This window comes from Aegilops tauschii, chromosome 6, assembly GCF_002575655.3.
Source record: "Aegilops tauschii subsp. strangulata cultivar AL8/78 chromosome 6, Aet v6.0, whole genome shotgun sequence".
In the NCBI taxonomy this organism is placed as follows: domain Eukaryota; kingdom Viridiplantae; phylum Streptophyta; class Magnoliopsida; order Poales; family Poaceae; genus Aegilops; species Aegilops tauschii.
Window position 1 is genome coordinate 489,252,588 of NC_053040.3, and position 14,440 is coordinate 489,267,027.

Consider the following 14,440-nt stretch of genomic DNA (forward strand, 5'->3'; position numbering starts at 1 on the left):
AATTTACATGGCATTATTCAATGACTCGCAGGTCATGCAAAATAATAAAGACAACTCCTATGGCTCCTGCCGGTTGTCATACTCATCGACATGCAAGTCGTGATTCCTATTACAAGAATATGATCAATCTCATACATCACATATATCATTCATCACATCTTCTGGCCATATCATATCACATAGCACTTGCTGCAAAAACAAGTTAGACGTCCTCTAATCGTTGTTGCAAGTTTTTACGTGGTTTGTAGGTTTCTAGCAAGAACGTTTCTTACCTACGTATGACCACAACGTGATTTGCCAATTTCTATTTACCCTTCATAAGGACCCTTTTCATCGAATCCGTTCCGACTAAAGTAGGAGAGACAGACACCCGCTAGCCACCTTATGCATCTAGTGCATGTCAGTCGGTGGAACCTGTCTCACGTAAGAGTACGTGTAAGGTCGGTCCGGGCCGCTTCATCCTACAATGCCGCCGAAACAAGAAAAGACTAGTAGCGGCAAGAAGAATTGGCAAACTCAACGCCCACAACTACTTTGGGTTCTACTCGTGCATAGTAACTACGCATAGACCTGGCTCATGATGCCACTGTTGGGAATCGTAGCATAATTTAAAATTTTCCTACGCTCACCAAGATGCATCTATGGAGTCTACTAGCAATGAGGGGAAAGGAGTGCATCTACATACCCTTGTAGATCGTGAGCGGAAGCGTTCCAATGAATGTGGATGACGGAGTCGTACTCGCCGTGATCCAAATCACCGATGACCGAGTGCCGAACGGACGGCACCTCCGCGTTCAACACACGTACGGTGCAGCGACGTCTCCTCCTTCTTGATCCAGCAAGGGGGGAGGAGAGGTTGATGGAGATCCAACAGCACGACGGCGTGGTGGTGGATGTAGCGGGTCTCCGGCAGGGCTTCGCCAAGCTTCTGCGAGAGAGAGAGAGAGAGAGAGAGAGGTGTTGCAGGGGAGGAGGGAGGCGCCCAAGGCTTAGATGTTGCTGCCCTCCCTTCCCCCCACTATATATAGGGCCAAGGGAGAGGGGGGGCCTCCCTCCTCCCCTGCAACACCTCTCTCTCTCTCTCTCTCGTAGAAGCTCGGCGAAGCCCTGCACGAGACCCGCTACATCCACCACCACGCCGTCGTGCTGCTGGATCTCCATCAACCTCTCCTTCCCCCTTGCTGGATCAAGAAGGAGGAGACGTCGCTGCACCGTACGTGTGTTGAACGCGGAGGTGCCGTCCGTTCGACACTCGGTCATCGGTGATTTGGATCACGGCGAGTACGACTCCGTCATCCACGTTCATTGGAACGCTTCCGCTCGCGATCTACAAGGGTATGTAGATGCACTCCCTTCCCCTCGTTGCTAGTATACTCCATAGATGCATCTTGGTGAACGTAGGAAAATTTTAAAATTATGCTACGATTCCCAACAATGGCATCATGAGCCAGGTCTATGCGTAGTTACTATGCACGAGTAGAACGCAAAGCAGTTGTGGGCGTTGAGTTTGCCAATTCTTCTTGCCGCTACTAGTCGTTTCTTGTTTCGGCGGCATTGTAGGATGAAGCGGCCCGGACCGACCTTACACGTACGCTTACGTGAGACTGGTTCCACCGACTGACATGCACAAGTTGCATAAGGTGGCTAGCGGGTGTCTATCTCTCCTACTTTAGTCGGAACGGATTCGATGAAAAGGGTCCTTATGAAGGGTAAATAGAAATTGGCAAATCACCTTGTGGTCATACGTAGGTAAGAAACGTTCTTGCTAGAAACCTACAAACCACGTAAAAACTTGCAACAACAATTAGAGGACGTCTAACTTGTTTTTGCAGCAAGTGCTATGTGATGTGATATGGCCAGAAGATGTGATGAATGATATATGTGATGTATGAGATTGATCATATTCTTGTAATAGGAATCACGACTTGCATGTCGATGAGTATGACAACCGGCAGGAGCCATAGGAGTTGTCTTTATTATTTTGCATGACCTGCGAGTCATTGAATAAGGCCATGTAAATTACTTTACTTTGTTGCTAAACGAGTTGGCCATAGAAGTAGAAGTAATCGTTGGCGTGACGACTTCATGAAGACACAATGATGGAGATCATGATGATGGAGATCATGGTGTCATGCCGGTGACAAAGATGATCATGGTGCCCCGAAGATGGAGATCAAAGGAGCATGATGATATTGTCCATATCATGTCACTATTTGATTGCATGTGATGTTTATCATGTTTCTGCATCTTATTTGCTTAGATCGACGGTAGCAAGTAGGATGATCCCTTATAATAATTTCAAGAAAGTGTTCACCCTAACTGTGCACCGTTGCGAAGGTTCGTCGTTTCGAAGCACCACGTGATGATCGGGTGTGATAGATTCTTACGTTCGAATACAACGGGTGTTGACGAGCCTAGCATGTACAGACATGGCCTCGGAACACACGCAATACACTTAGGTTGACTTGACGAGCCTAGCATGTACAGACATGGCCTCGGAACACGGAGGACCGAAAGGTCGAGCATGAGTCGTATAGAAGATACGATCAACATGGAGATGTTCACCGATCTTGACTAGTCCGTCTCACGTGATGATCGGACACGGCCTAGTTGAACTCGGATCATGTTTCACTTAGATGACTAGAGGGATGTCTATCTGAGTGGGAGTTCATTAAATAATTTGATTATATGAACTTAATTATCATGAACTTAGTCTAAATCTTTACACTATGTATTGTAGATCAAATGGCCCACGTTGTCCTCAATTTCAACGCGTTCCTAGAGAAAACCAAGCTGAAAGATGATGGCAGCAACTATACGGACTGGGTCCGGAACCTGAGGATCATCCTCATAGCAGCCAAGAAAGATTATGTCTTAGAAGCACCGCTAGGTGAAGCACCAATCCCTGAGAACCAAGACGTTATGAACGCTTGGCAGCAGCATGCTGATGATTACTCCCTCGTTCAGTGCGGCATGCTTTACAGCTTAGAACCGGGTCTCCAAAAGCGTTTTGAGAAACATGGAGCATATGAGATGTTCGAGGAGCTGAAACTGGTTTTTCAAGCTCATGCCCGGGTCGAGAGATATGATGTCTCCGACAAGTTCTTCAGCTGTAAAATGGAGGAGAACAGTTATGTTAGTGAGCACATACTCAGAATGTCTGGGTTGCACAACCGCTTGTCTCAGCTGGGAGTTAATCTCCCGGATGACGCGGTCATTGACAGAATCCTCCAGTCGCTTCCACCAAGCTACAAGAGCTTTGTGATGAACTACAATATGCAGGGGATGGAAAAGACCATTCCCGAGGTATATTCAATGTTGAAATCAGCTGAGGTAGAGATCAGAAAAGAACATCAAGTGTTGATGGTGAATAAAACCACTAAGTTCAAGAAGGGCAAGGGTAAGAAGAACTTCAAGAAGGACGGCAAGGGAGTTGCCGCGCCCAGTAAGCCATTTACCGGGAAGAAGTCAAAGAATGGACCCAAGCCCGAGACTGAGTGCTTTTATTGCAAGGGAAGTGGTCACTGGAAGCGGAACTGCCCCAAATACTTAGCGGACAAGAAGAAGGCCGGCAACACCCAAGGTATATGTGATATACTAGTAATTGATGTGTACCTTACCAGTACTCGTAGTAGCTCCTGGGTATTTGATACCGGTGCGGTTGCTCATATTTGTAACTCAAAACAGGAACTACGGAATAAACGGAGACTGGCGAAGGACGAGGTGACGATGCGCGTCGGGAATGGTTCCAAGGTCGATGTGATCGCCGTCGGCACGCTACCTCTGCATCTCCCTACGGGATTAGTTTTAAACCTCAATAATTGTTATTTAGTGCCAGCTTTGAGCATGAACATTGTATCTGGATCTCGTTTAATTCGAGATGGCTACTCATTTAAATCCGAGAATAATGGTTGTTCTATTTATTTGAGAGATATGTTTTATGGTCATGCCCCGCTGGTCAATGGTTTATTTTTGATGAATCTCGAACGTGATGTTACACATGTTCATAGTGTGAATCCCAAAAGATGTAAAGTTGATGACGATAGTCCCACATACTTGTGGCACTGCCGCCTTGGTCACATTGGTGTCAAGCGCATGAAGAAGCTCCATGCAGATGGACTTTTGGAGTCTCTTGATTACGAATCATTTGACACGTGCGAACCATGCCTCATGGGTAAGATGACCAAGACTCCGTTCTCCGGAACAATGGAGCGAGCAACCAACTTATTGGAAATCATACATACCGATGTGTGCGGTCCAATGAGTGTTGAGGCTCGCGGAGGATATCGTTATGTTCTCACTGTCACTAATGAAACACAAGTCTGAAACCTTTCAAAAGTTCAAGGAATTTCAGAGTGAAGTCGAGAATCAACGTGACAGAAAAATAAAATTCTTACGATCGGATCGTGGTGGAGAATATTTAAGTCACGAATTTGGTACACACTTAAGGAAATGTGGAATAGTTTCACAACTCACGCCGCCTGGAACACCTCAGAGAAATGGTGTGTCCGAACGTCGTAATCACACTCTATTGGATATGGTGCGATCTATGATGTCTCTTACCGATTTACCGCTCTCATTTTGGGGCTATGCTTTAGAGACTGCCGCATTCACTTTAAATAGGGCACCGTCTAAATCCGTTGAGTCGACACCGTATGAATTATGGTTTGGGAAGAAACCTAAGCTGTCGTTTCTAAAAGTTTGGGGATGCGATGCTTATGTCAAGAAACTTCAACCTGAAAAGCTCGAACCCAAATCGGAAAAATGCGTCTTCATAGGATACCCTAAGGAAACTATTGGGTATACCTTCTACCTCAGATCCGAAGGCAAGATCTTCGTTGCCAAGAACGGGTCCTTTCTAGAGAAGGAGTTTCTCTCGAAAGAATTGAGTGGGAGGAAAGTGGAACTTGATGAGGTGATAGTCACCCCTTCCGAAAATGTTCCTGTGGTGCCTGCACCGACTGGGGAGGAAGTTAATGATGATGATCATGAAGCTTCAGATCAAGTTGCTGAACTTCGTAGGTCCACAAGGACACGTTCCGCACCAGAGTGGTACGGCAACCCTGTCCTGGAAATCATGTTGTTAGACAACGGTGAACCTTCGAACTATGAAGAAGCGATGGCAGGCCCGGATTCCGACAAATGGCTAGAAGCCATGAAATCCGAGATAGAATCCATGTATGAAAACAAAGTATGGACTTTGACTGACTTGCCTGATGAGCGGCGAGCCATAGAAAACAAATGGATCTTTAAGAAGAAGACGGACGCAGATGGTAATGTGACCATCTACAAAGCTCGACTTGTCGCTAAGGGTTATCGACAAGTTCAAGGGGTTGACTACGATGAGATTTTCTCACCCGTAGCGAAGCTGAAGTCCGTCCGAATCATGTTAGCAATTGCCGCATACTATGATTATGAGATATGGCAGATGGACGTCAAAACGGCATTCCTTAATGGCTTCCTTAAGGAAGAGTTGTATATGATGCAGCCGGAAGGTTTTGTCGATCCTGAGAATGCTAACAAAGTATGCAAGCTCCAACGCTCAATTTATGGGCTGGTGCAAAGCATCTCGGAGTTGGAACATTCGCTTTGATGAGATGATCAAAGCGTTTGGGTTTACACAGACTTATGGAGAAGCCTGTGTTTACAAGAAAGTGAGTGGGAGCTCTGTAGCATTTCTCATATTATATGTGGATGACATATTATTGATGGGAAATGATATAGAATTCTTGGAAAGTATAAAGGCCTATTTGAATAAGTGTTTTTCAATGAAGGACCTTGGAGAAGCTGCTTATATATTAGGAATCAAGATCTATAGAGATAGATCAAGACGCCTCATTGGTCTTTCACAGAGTACATACCTTGACAAGATATTGAAGAAGTTCAGTATGGATCAGTCCAAGAAGGGGTTCTTGCCTGTATTGCAAGGTGTGCAATTGAGCACGGTCAATGCCCGACCACGGCAGAAGATATAGAACAGATGAGTGTCATCCCCTATGCCTCGGCCATAGGGTCTATTATGTATGCCATGCTGTGTACCAGACCTGATATAAACCTTGCCGTAAGTTTGGTAGGAAGGTACCAAAGTAATCCCGGCAAGGAACACTGGACAGCGGTCAAGAATATCCTGAAGTACCTGAAGAGGACTAAGGATATGTTTCTCGTTTATGGAGGTGACGAAGAGCTCGTCGTAAAGGGTTACGTCGACGCTAGCTTCGACACAGATCTGGATGACTCGAAGTCACAGACCGGATACGTGTATATTTTGAATAGAGGAGCAGTAAGCTAGTGCAGTTGCAAGCAAAGCGTCGTGGCGGGATCTACATGTGAAGCGGAGTACATGGCAGCCTCAGAGGCAGCACAGGAAGCAGTCTGGATGAAGGAGTTCATTACCGACCTAGGGGTGATTCCCAATGCGTCGGGCCCAATGACTCTCTTCTGTGACAACACTGGAGCTATTGCCCTTGGGAAGGAGCCCAGGTTTCACAGGAAGACCAGGCATATCAAGCGTCGCTTCAACTCCATTCGTGAAAGTGTTCAAAATGGAGACATAGATATTTGTAAAGTACATACGGACCTGAATATAGCAGATCCGTTGACTAAACCTCTACCTAGGGCAAAACATGATCAACACCAGGACGCAATGGGTGTTCGATTCATCACAATGTAACTAGATTATTGACTCTAGTGCAAGTGGGAGACTGTTGGAAATATGCCCTAGAGGCAATAATAAATGGTTATTATTATATTTCTTTGTTCATGGTAATTGTCTATTATTCATGCTATAATTGTATTGTCCGGAAATCGTAATACATGTGTGAATACATAGACCACAACCTGTCCCTAGTAAGCCTCTAGTTGACTAGCTCGTTGATCAACAGATAGTCATGGTTTCCTGACTATGGACATAGGATGTCATTGATAACGGGATCACATCATTAGGAGAATGATGTGATGGACAAGACCCAATCCTAAGCATAGCATAAAAGATCGTGTAGTTTCGTTTGCTAGAGCTTTTCCAATGTCAAGTATCTTTTCCTTAGACCATGAGATCGTGCAACTCCCGGATACCGTAGGAGTGCTTTGGGTGTGCCAAACGTCACAACGTAACTGGGTGACTATAAAGGTGCACTACGGGTATCTCCGAAAGTGTCTGTTGGGTTGGCACGGATCGAGACTGGGATTTGTCACTCCGTGTGACGGAGAGGTATCTCTGGGCCCACTCGGTAATGCATCATCATAATGAGCTCAATTTGACTAAGGCGTTAGTCACGGGATCATGCATTGCGGTACGAGTAAAGAGACTTTCCGGTAACGAGATTGAACAAGGTATTGGGATACCGACGATCGAATCTCGGGCAAGTAACATACCGATTGACAAAGGGAATTGCATACGGATTAATTGAATCCTCGACACTGTGGTTCATCCGATGAGATCATCGTGGAGCATGTGGGAGCCAACATGGGTATCCATATCCCGCTGTTGGTTATTGACCGGAGAGGCGTCTCGGTCATGTCTGCATGTCTCCCGAACCCGTAGGGTCTACACACTTAAGGTCCGGTGACGCTAGGGTTGTAGAGATATATGTATGCGGAAACCCGAAAGTTGTTCGGAGTCCCGGATGAGAGCCCGGACGTCACGAGAGGTTCCGGAATGGTCTGGAGGTGAAGAATTATATATAGGAAGTCCAGTTTCGGCCACCGGGAAAGTTTCGGGGGTTATCGGTATTGTACCGGGACCACCGGAAGGGTCCCGGGGGTCCACCGGGTGGGGCCACCTGTCCCGGAGGGCCCCGTGGGCTGAAAGTGGAAGGGAACCAGCCCCTAGTGGGCTGGGGCGCCCCCCTTGGGCCTCCCCCCATGCGCCTAGGGTTGGGAACCCTAGGGGGGAGTTCCCCCTTGCCTTGGGGGGCAAGGCACCCCTTCCCCCCCACTTGGCCGCCCCCCCCTTGGATCTGATCTCCAGGGCCGGCGCCCCCCCCAGGGGGCCTATATAAAGGGGGGGAGGGAGGGCAGCACACAACAGCCTTGGGCGCCTCCCTCCTCCCCTGGAACACCTCTCTCTCTCTCGTAGAAGCTCGGCGAAGCCCTGCACGAGACCCGCTACATCCACCACCACGCCGTCGTGCTGCTGGATCTCCATCAACCTCTCCTTCCCCCTTGCTGGATCAAGAAGGAGGAGACGTCGCTGCACCGTACGTGTGTTGAACGCGGAGGTGCCGTCCGTTCGGCACTCGGTCATCGGTGATTTGGATCACGGCGAGTACGACTCCATCATCCACGTTCATTGGAACGCTTCCGCTCGCGATCTACAAGGGTATGTAGATGCACTCCCTTCCTCTCGTTGCTAGTATACTCCATAGATGCATCTTGGTGAACGTAGGAAAATTTTAAAATTATGCTACGATTCCCAACAGGTGGACCCCTGGACCCCTTTCGGCACTCCCGGTACAATACCGATAAAGCGCGAAACTTTTCCGGCGACCAAAATAAGACTTCCCATATATAAATCTTTACCTCCGGACCATTCCGGAACCTCTCGTGACGTCCGGGATCTCATCCGGGACTCCGAACAACTTTCGGGTTTCCGCATACATATATCTCTACAACCCTAGCGTCACCGGACCTTAAGTGTGTAGACCCTACGGGTTCGGGAGACATGCAGACATGACCGAGACGCCTCTCCGGTCAATAACCAACAGCGGGATCTGGATACCCATGTTGGCTCCCACATGTTCCACGATGATATCATCGGATGAACCACGGTGTCGAGGATTCAATCAATCCGTATGCAATTCCCTTTGTCAATCGGTATGTTACTTGCCCGAGATTCGACCGTCGGTATCCCAATACCTTGTTCAATCTCGTTATCGGCAAGTCTCTTTACTCGTACCGCAATGCATGATCCCGTGACTAACGCCTTAGTCACATTGAGCTCATTATGATGATGCATTACCGAGTGGGCCCAGAGATACCTCTCCGTCACACGGAGTGACAAATCCCAGTCTCGATCCATGCCAACCCAACAGACACTTTCGGAGATACCCGTAATGCACCTTTATAGTCACCCTGTTACGTTGTGACGTTTGGCACACCCAAAGCACTCCTACGGTATCCGGGAGTTGCACGATCTCATGGTCTAAGGAAAAGATACTTGACATTGGAAAAGCTCTAGCAAACGAAACTACACGATCTTTTATGCTATGCTTAAGTTGGGTCTTGTCCATCACATCATTCTCCTAATGATGTGATCCCGTTATCAATGACATCCAATGTCCATAGTCAGGAAACCATGACTATCTGTTGATCAACGAGCTAGTCAACTAGAGGCTTACTAGGGACAGGTTGTGGTCTATGTATTCACACATGTGTTACGATTTCCGGACAATACAATTATAGCATGAATAATAGACAATTACCATGAACAAAGAAATATAATAATAACCATTTATTATTGCCTCTAGGGCATATTTCCAACATTAGTTTGGTTGTAAATATAGTGAAGGATGTGCTGATGTACTGGGTGTTGTCATGTTAATCCAAAAGAGCTTCTCAAGGGCTGGATTTTTTTGTGCTGGATTGGGGCTTCTGAAGGAGAGGGGAAGCGTGGTCGAGGGGAAGGGGCAGTCTATGCTTATTTAGTTTGGGTTAGTTGTGGAATTTTGTTGTTGCTTCAGACATATTGACAGCAGTGAACATCCTCTGCAATGCCGTTGCTTCAGAGATAAAAGCATCTTGAGGTTTTTTCAGATGCTTATTAGATTAGTAGTTGAATTTTTGCTTTTTAGATTTTAATTAGTATGAGGTTGAATACCTTATTTAAGGGGGAATTTAAGGTCAGATAGATGTCATATGATTATTAGATCTGTAGTTCAATGTTGCTGACATTTATGATTATTTGATTTGATCTGTGGTTCAATGATACTGGATGGAAACATATTTGATTTGGAATGCATTAATTTTGATGTGCCAATGAATTGATTTAGATGATACAAGATTCATCTATAGTATAATTTGTTGTTGTTTTGGTAAGTAATGAAATTTTAGATGTTTGTTGGAGATGTATGCATTTATAGTTGAAGTTGTACCTAATTAACTAATGCATTATGTTAATATGTGTAGGAGCTTTGCTGCATTATCCCAAAAACAATAATCTGTGCATATTGAAATTTGTAGTTGGCTTCTGTAATTAGTATATACTATATGTAAAGTGTGAAGTAAACATTCCAAGGCAGGATCCTAGCAACAAAATATACTATATGTTTCCATTAAGTAGTGTGGGGGGGGGGGGATTCCCTCAAAAGAAAAGTGTTGGGTAAATTCAGGGAATGTCAAGAATCCAGCTTGCATTTTCATTAGCATTTATGAAGGAAATCATTTATCTTTTGATTGATTGCTTAGATTCTTTATTTATAAGGAAAGCATTTGGTCACTTGCAACATACCAATGTGGTTCACATTCACAATTTTGTTTGTAATGACATTCTGTTAACTGCAATTCAATTCATTGTAATTGATGTGCTTGTTTGACAATATAGCAGGAGGAGGAGGATCTTGTGGGCAACAAGAGGAAGTGGGAAAATACTGGGTTCTACCCATATGACTCTGATGAAGATGAGCCGTACGAGGTAAGGCCTAGTTGAAATGTTATTTGTGCATTGAGTTAGTATTACGTGTTTATAGTTTTTTGAATGCATAATGTATTAATGTCAGTCATTAATGTGTGCAGTATGAATCTGGAGATGATGTGGACGAGGGGAACGTCGAGTTCTTTGAAGAGAAGGAGGTGCAGAAGATCAGGGCCCAAGGATCTGCCATGTACTACAACTGGAGGAAGGACAAGTACAGGTGCCCCTACTGCAGCAAGCCCAAGCCCAGGTCTGGGTTGCAGGAGCATCTGATGGAGCATTGTCGGGCTACATCCATCAACAGTCATGACTACAAGATCAGTGCTCAGCATTCTGCCCTCCACAAGGTCCTGAAAAACCCTAACATGTAGTTGCCCTAGACCCTGGTTGTCGTATGATGGAGGAAGCCTCAGTTCTTTTGGTGAACTTTATGTGGTATTCTGATGGTGGAAACTTTTAGTGGTAATGTAGTATGAACTTTATCTAACTGTAGTACTGTCATGTGTGGTCTAAACATATCTAATATGCTAGTGGTCTGAACTTCGAGGTGTCTGCATCAGCAAGTGTGCTGTGTGGATGCTGCTATCTATGGTAGTAATATATATTGCTATCTATATTTATGTCCCTTAAATTTGCCATTATGGTTCCTTAGATGTATGATTTGCTTGAATTTAGCTGCTGCAATGATCAGACATGCCGCATCAGTGTTGCTTCACTGATCAGGCATGCTGCAAACACTTGGTGAAAACATGCATATTCATATCAGCAACATTGATATGGCATCAGAGTACTACCTAGTAATTCGTATTTGTCTGCCGTTAGATCGACATCAACGAATGGTTCTAAAAAAACCCAACCATTCTAAAACATGAGTAAGCCAACATCCCTACAAAAATTATTTCACTGCTTATGTCTATTTTTTTGCTGAATCATTAGGAAGCCCTAAATATTTGGATGCAAGATCACCGACATGGCACTACTGAAATATTTCAGTGTCTACATCTCTGTACTGAAAGTGCATTACTGAAATATTTCCGTGGCTACGTGTGTGTGTACTGAAACAGCACCACTGAAATATTTCAGTTGCTACATGCGTGTACTGAAACAGCACCACTGAAATATTTCATTTCATACGTGCGTGTACTGAAAGTGAACCACTGAAATATTTCAGTGGGTACGTGCATGTACTGAAAGTGCACCACCGAAATAATTCAGAGGCTACGTGCTTGTACTGAAACAGCACCACCAAAATATTTCAGTGGCTATGCGCGTGTACTGAAACTGCTACACCGAAATATTTCTAGGGTTGCGTGCGTGTACTGAAACTGCAGTACTGAAATATTCAGTGTCTACCCGTGTGTACTCAAATTGCATTGCACTACTGAAATTTTTCAGTGTGTACCCGTGTGTACTGCAATTGCACTACTCAATATTTCAGTGTGAACCTGTCGGTACTGAAATATTTCAATGCCTACAACTATCTACTAAACTTGCAGTATTGAAATATTTCAGTGTCAACCCAGAGTCTATCACTCTAAACTGTGTACTGAACTTTTCTGGAGGCACTGCTTGCAGCCAAAATATTGCAAGTTCAATTTACACAGATTGCATCACGTAATTTGAACACAACTCTTGAGGTGACAGACAAAATTTCCTATCATGGATACAACTCCAGCACATCAAAACCTAGCAAGTAAACATAGCAATGCTATATGCCTAGACTCATTACAGCCTCGTCGATCAAACTAAGCTGCCATCCAGAGGCTACGGATTCAAGTACACAGGTAGCAAGAATATATTGCAGAGAATCAAATTAAGCAAGTGGCAAGTAATGATGAATGAAATTCATCAATCTTACCCTAAACATAGCTACGGCCGGCGTTCAGACGAGGAGAGCGGCGAGGGAAGCGTGGAGAACGGCGGGGAAGCGATGTCGCGACCACTGTCCTCCTCTCTTGCGCTTCGGAGTCATCTCCGACTCGGTTGGAGGCTCCACAATCTGCAACGGCACCTCGTGCACCGTGGGTTCCTAATCCAGTCGATGCTCTACCCTGGATCTGAACGCCCACCACCTATGCCTGGTCCACGGGCTAGACGAATCGGCCTGCTCCATCGCCCAGAGGAGGATCTCGACCTTGTGCATCGGTTGTGCGGGTGGGGGGGAAAGCTTTGCCCTTTCCCTCCTCGTCATTTGCTTCAAAGTGGCCATTGTCGTCCAGTTCATCTGCAATATGTTGTGAAACCAAGAACGGATCTCCGTCAACCTGGCCATCTTGACCTGGTCGCCGCCGGCAATCTCCACGAAGTCGGCGTTCTCGCCGCCGCCGATGTGCTCGATCTGCTGCTCCATCTAGAATCTTGCGTGGATGGAAGAGGGGGTGGATGTGGAAGATGAGAAGAGCAAAGTTGCGGCCGTGAGAAGGAGGAGAAGGCTAGGAGATGGCCGCGGTTGCAATGGTGATGGAAGAGGGGAAGGAGCACGGCGGCGGCTTTGCATTGGACGAGAGGGGCGGCGGTTTTGCATTGGAGGAGAGGGGCGGCGGTTTTGCATTGGACGAGAGGGCCCCACCTTGTCATATATTTCCTAGGACTAAAATGCCCCTAGCCTAATAGTACTTTCGAGTACTTTCATCCGCGTACTTTCGAGTACTACGTATGTATGCGCCGTTAGATCGAGACAAACGAACGGCTCCAAAAAATGCCAACTACTGTAAAACTTGTATTGTTTTAATAGGAATATCCACATTGATGTGATCATGGACCAAAAAGAAAGGCATAAATGATGAGCTATATTTAGGAATGATGCTCAGGCATAGACTAATCAAGAAAATCACATCGGAATAGAATTTCTTCGAGCGGCCAACGCTGCTCCTGCCGAGGGACATGCAAGCAGAGTGCAAAAGCTATGGCACAAACACATATCACCGACCATCCGCTGCAACTCATCATCAGCTTTTGTTCATTTTTTAAAGTTCTTTCACGGCAGCAGCAGCCTTCATTTTCTTAATACTACTAACTAACAAGATGCAGTGACACATTAATCTTTTCATCACTGGTTGATAGAGAAAGGGGGCAGAAGGATATGGATCCACGTGCTGCAGAGAGGGAAAGAGTGAGTGCACCTAAGGTTGTGAAGATCTGGTCAATGGTGGCCGCGCCGATGATTGGGAGCAGGAGGAGGGAGATAGGCACCCTTGCCCTCGTCCGTTCGTCGAACCCCATCGTTACCTCCTCGCAGATGCCACCAACACCCAGAGCCTCCTTCGCCGGAAACCGCCCAAGGAACGTAGAGGCCTCGGATAGGATTCCACGCATAAATCAACGCTTCCTCGGCTTCCGTAATGTTCGCTTGGTGCAGCTAGGTCTGGGTCCAGTTTGTCGAGGCCCCTTATGACGACATTGTAGGACCCTTCATCATCTAGGCCTAAGAACTTAACACGCATATCACGGAGTGCCTCCATAGCTGACTGTCCATCTACGGATCACCAGGGCTCTGCTACGACTTGGCTGTCTAGTGTGGCACAGACATGTAACCTTGGTATTTCACACACGCCCAGGCGGATCATCACCTGAAAAAAATGAAGCAGGAAGGTATTCAAGGTTGTATGTACAAATAGCAGCTAATACTAAGTATGCAGATATAGTAGGACCAAGAGAATATTGCAGTAGCAATGCATGGAAGATGGTATTGATAGACAACTATTACCTTGACGACATGGCAGCAGAGCATCTATTGATAAACAACTATTACCTTGACGACATGGCAGCAGAGCATCTCCTGCTATCTGCTTCTTGCATATGCACATGAACGTT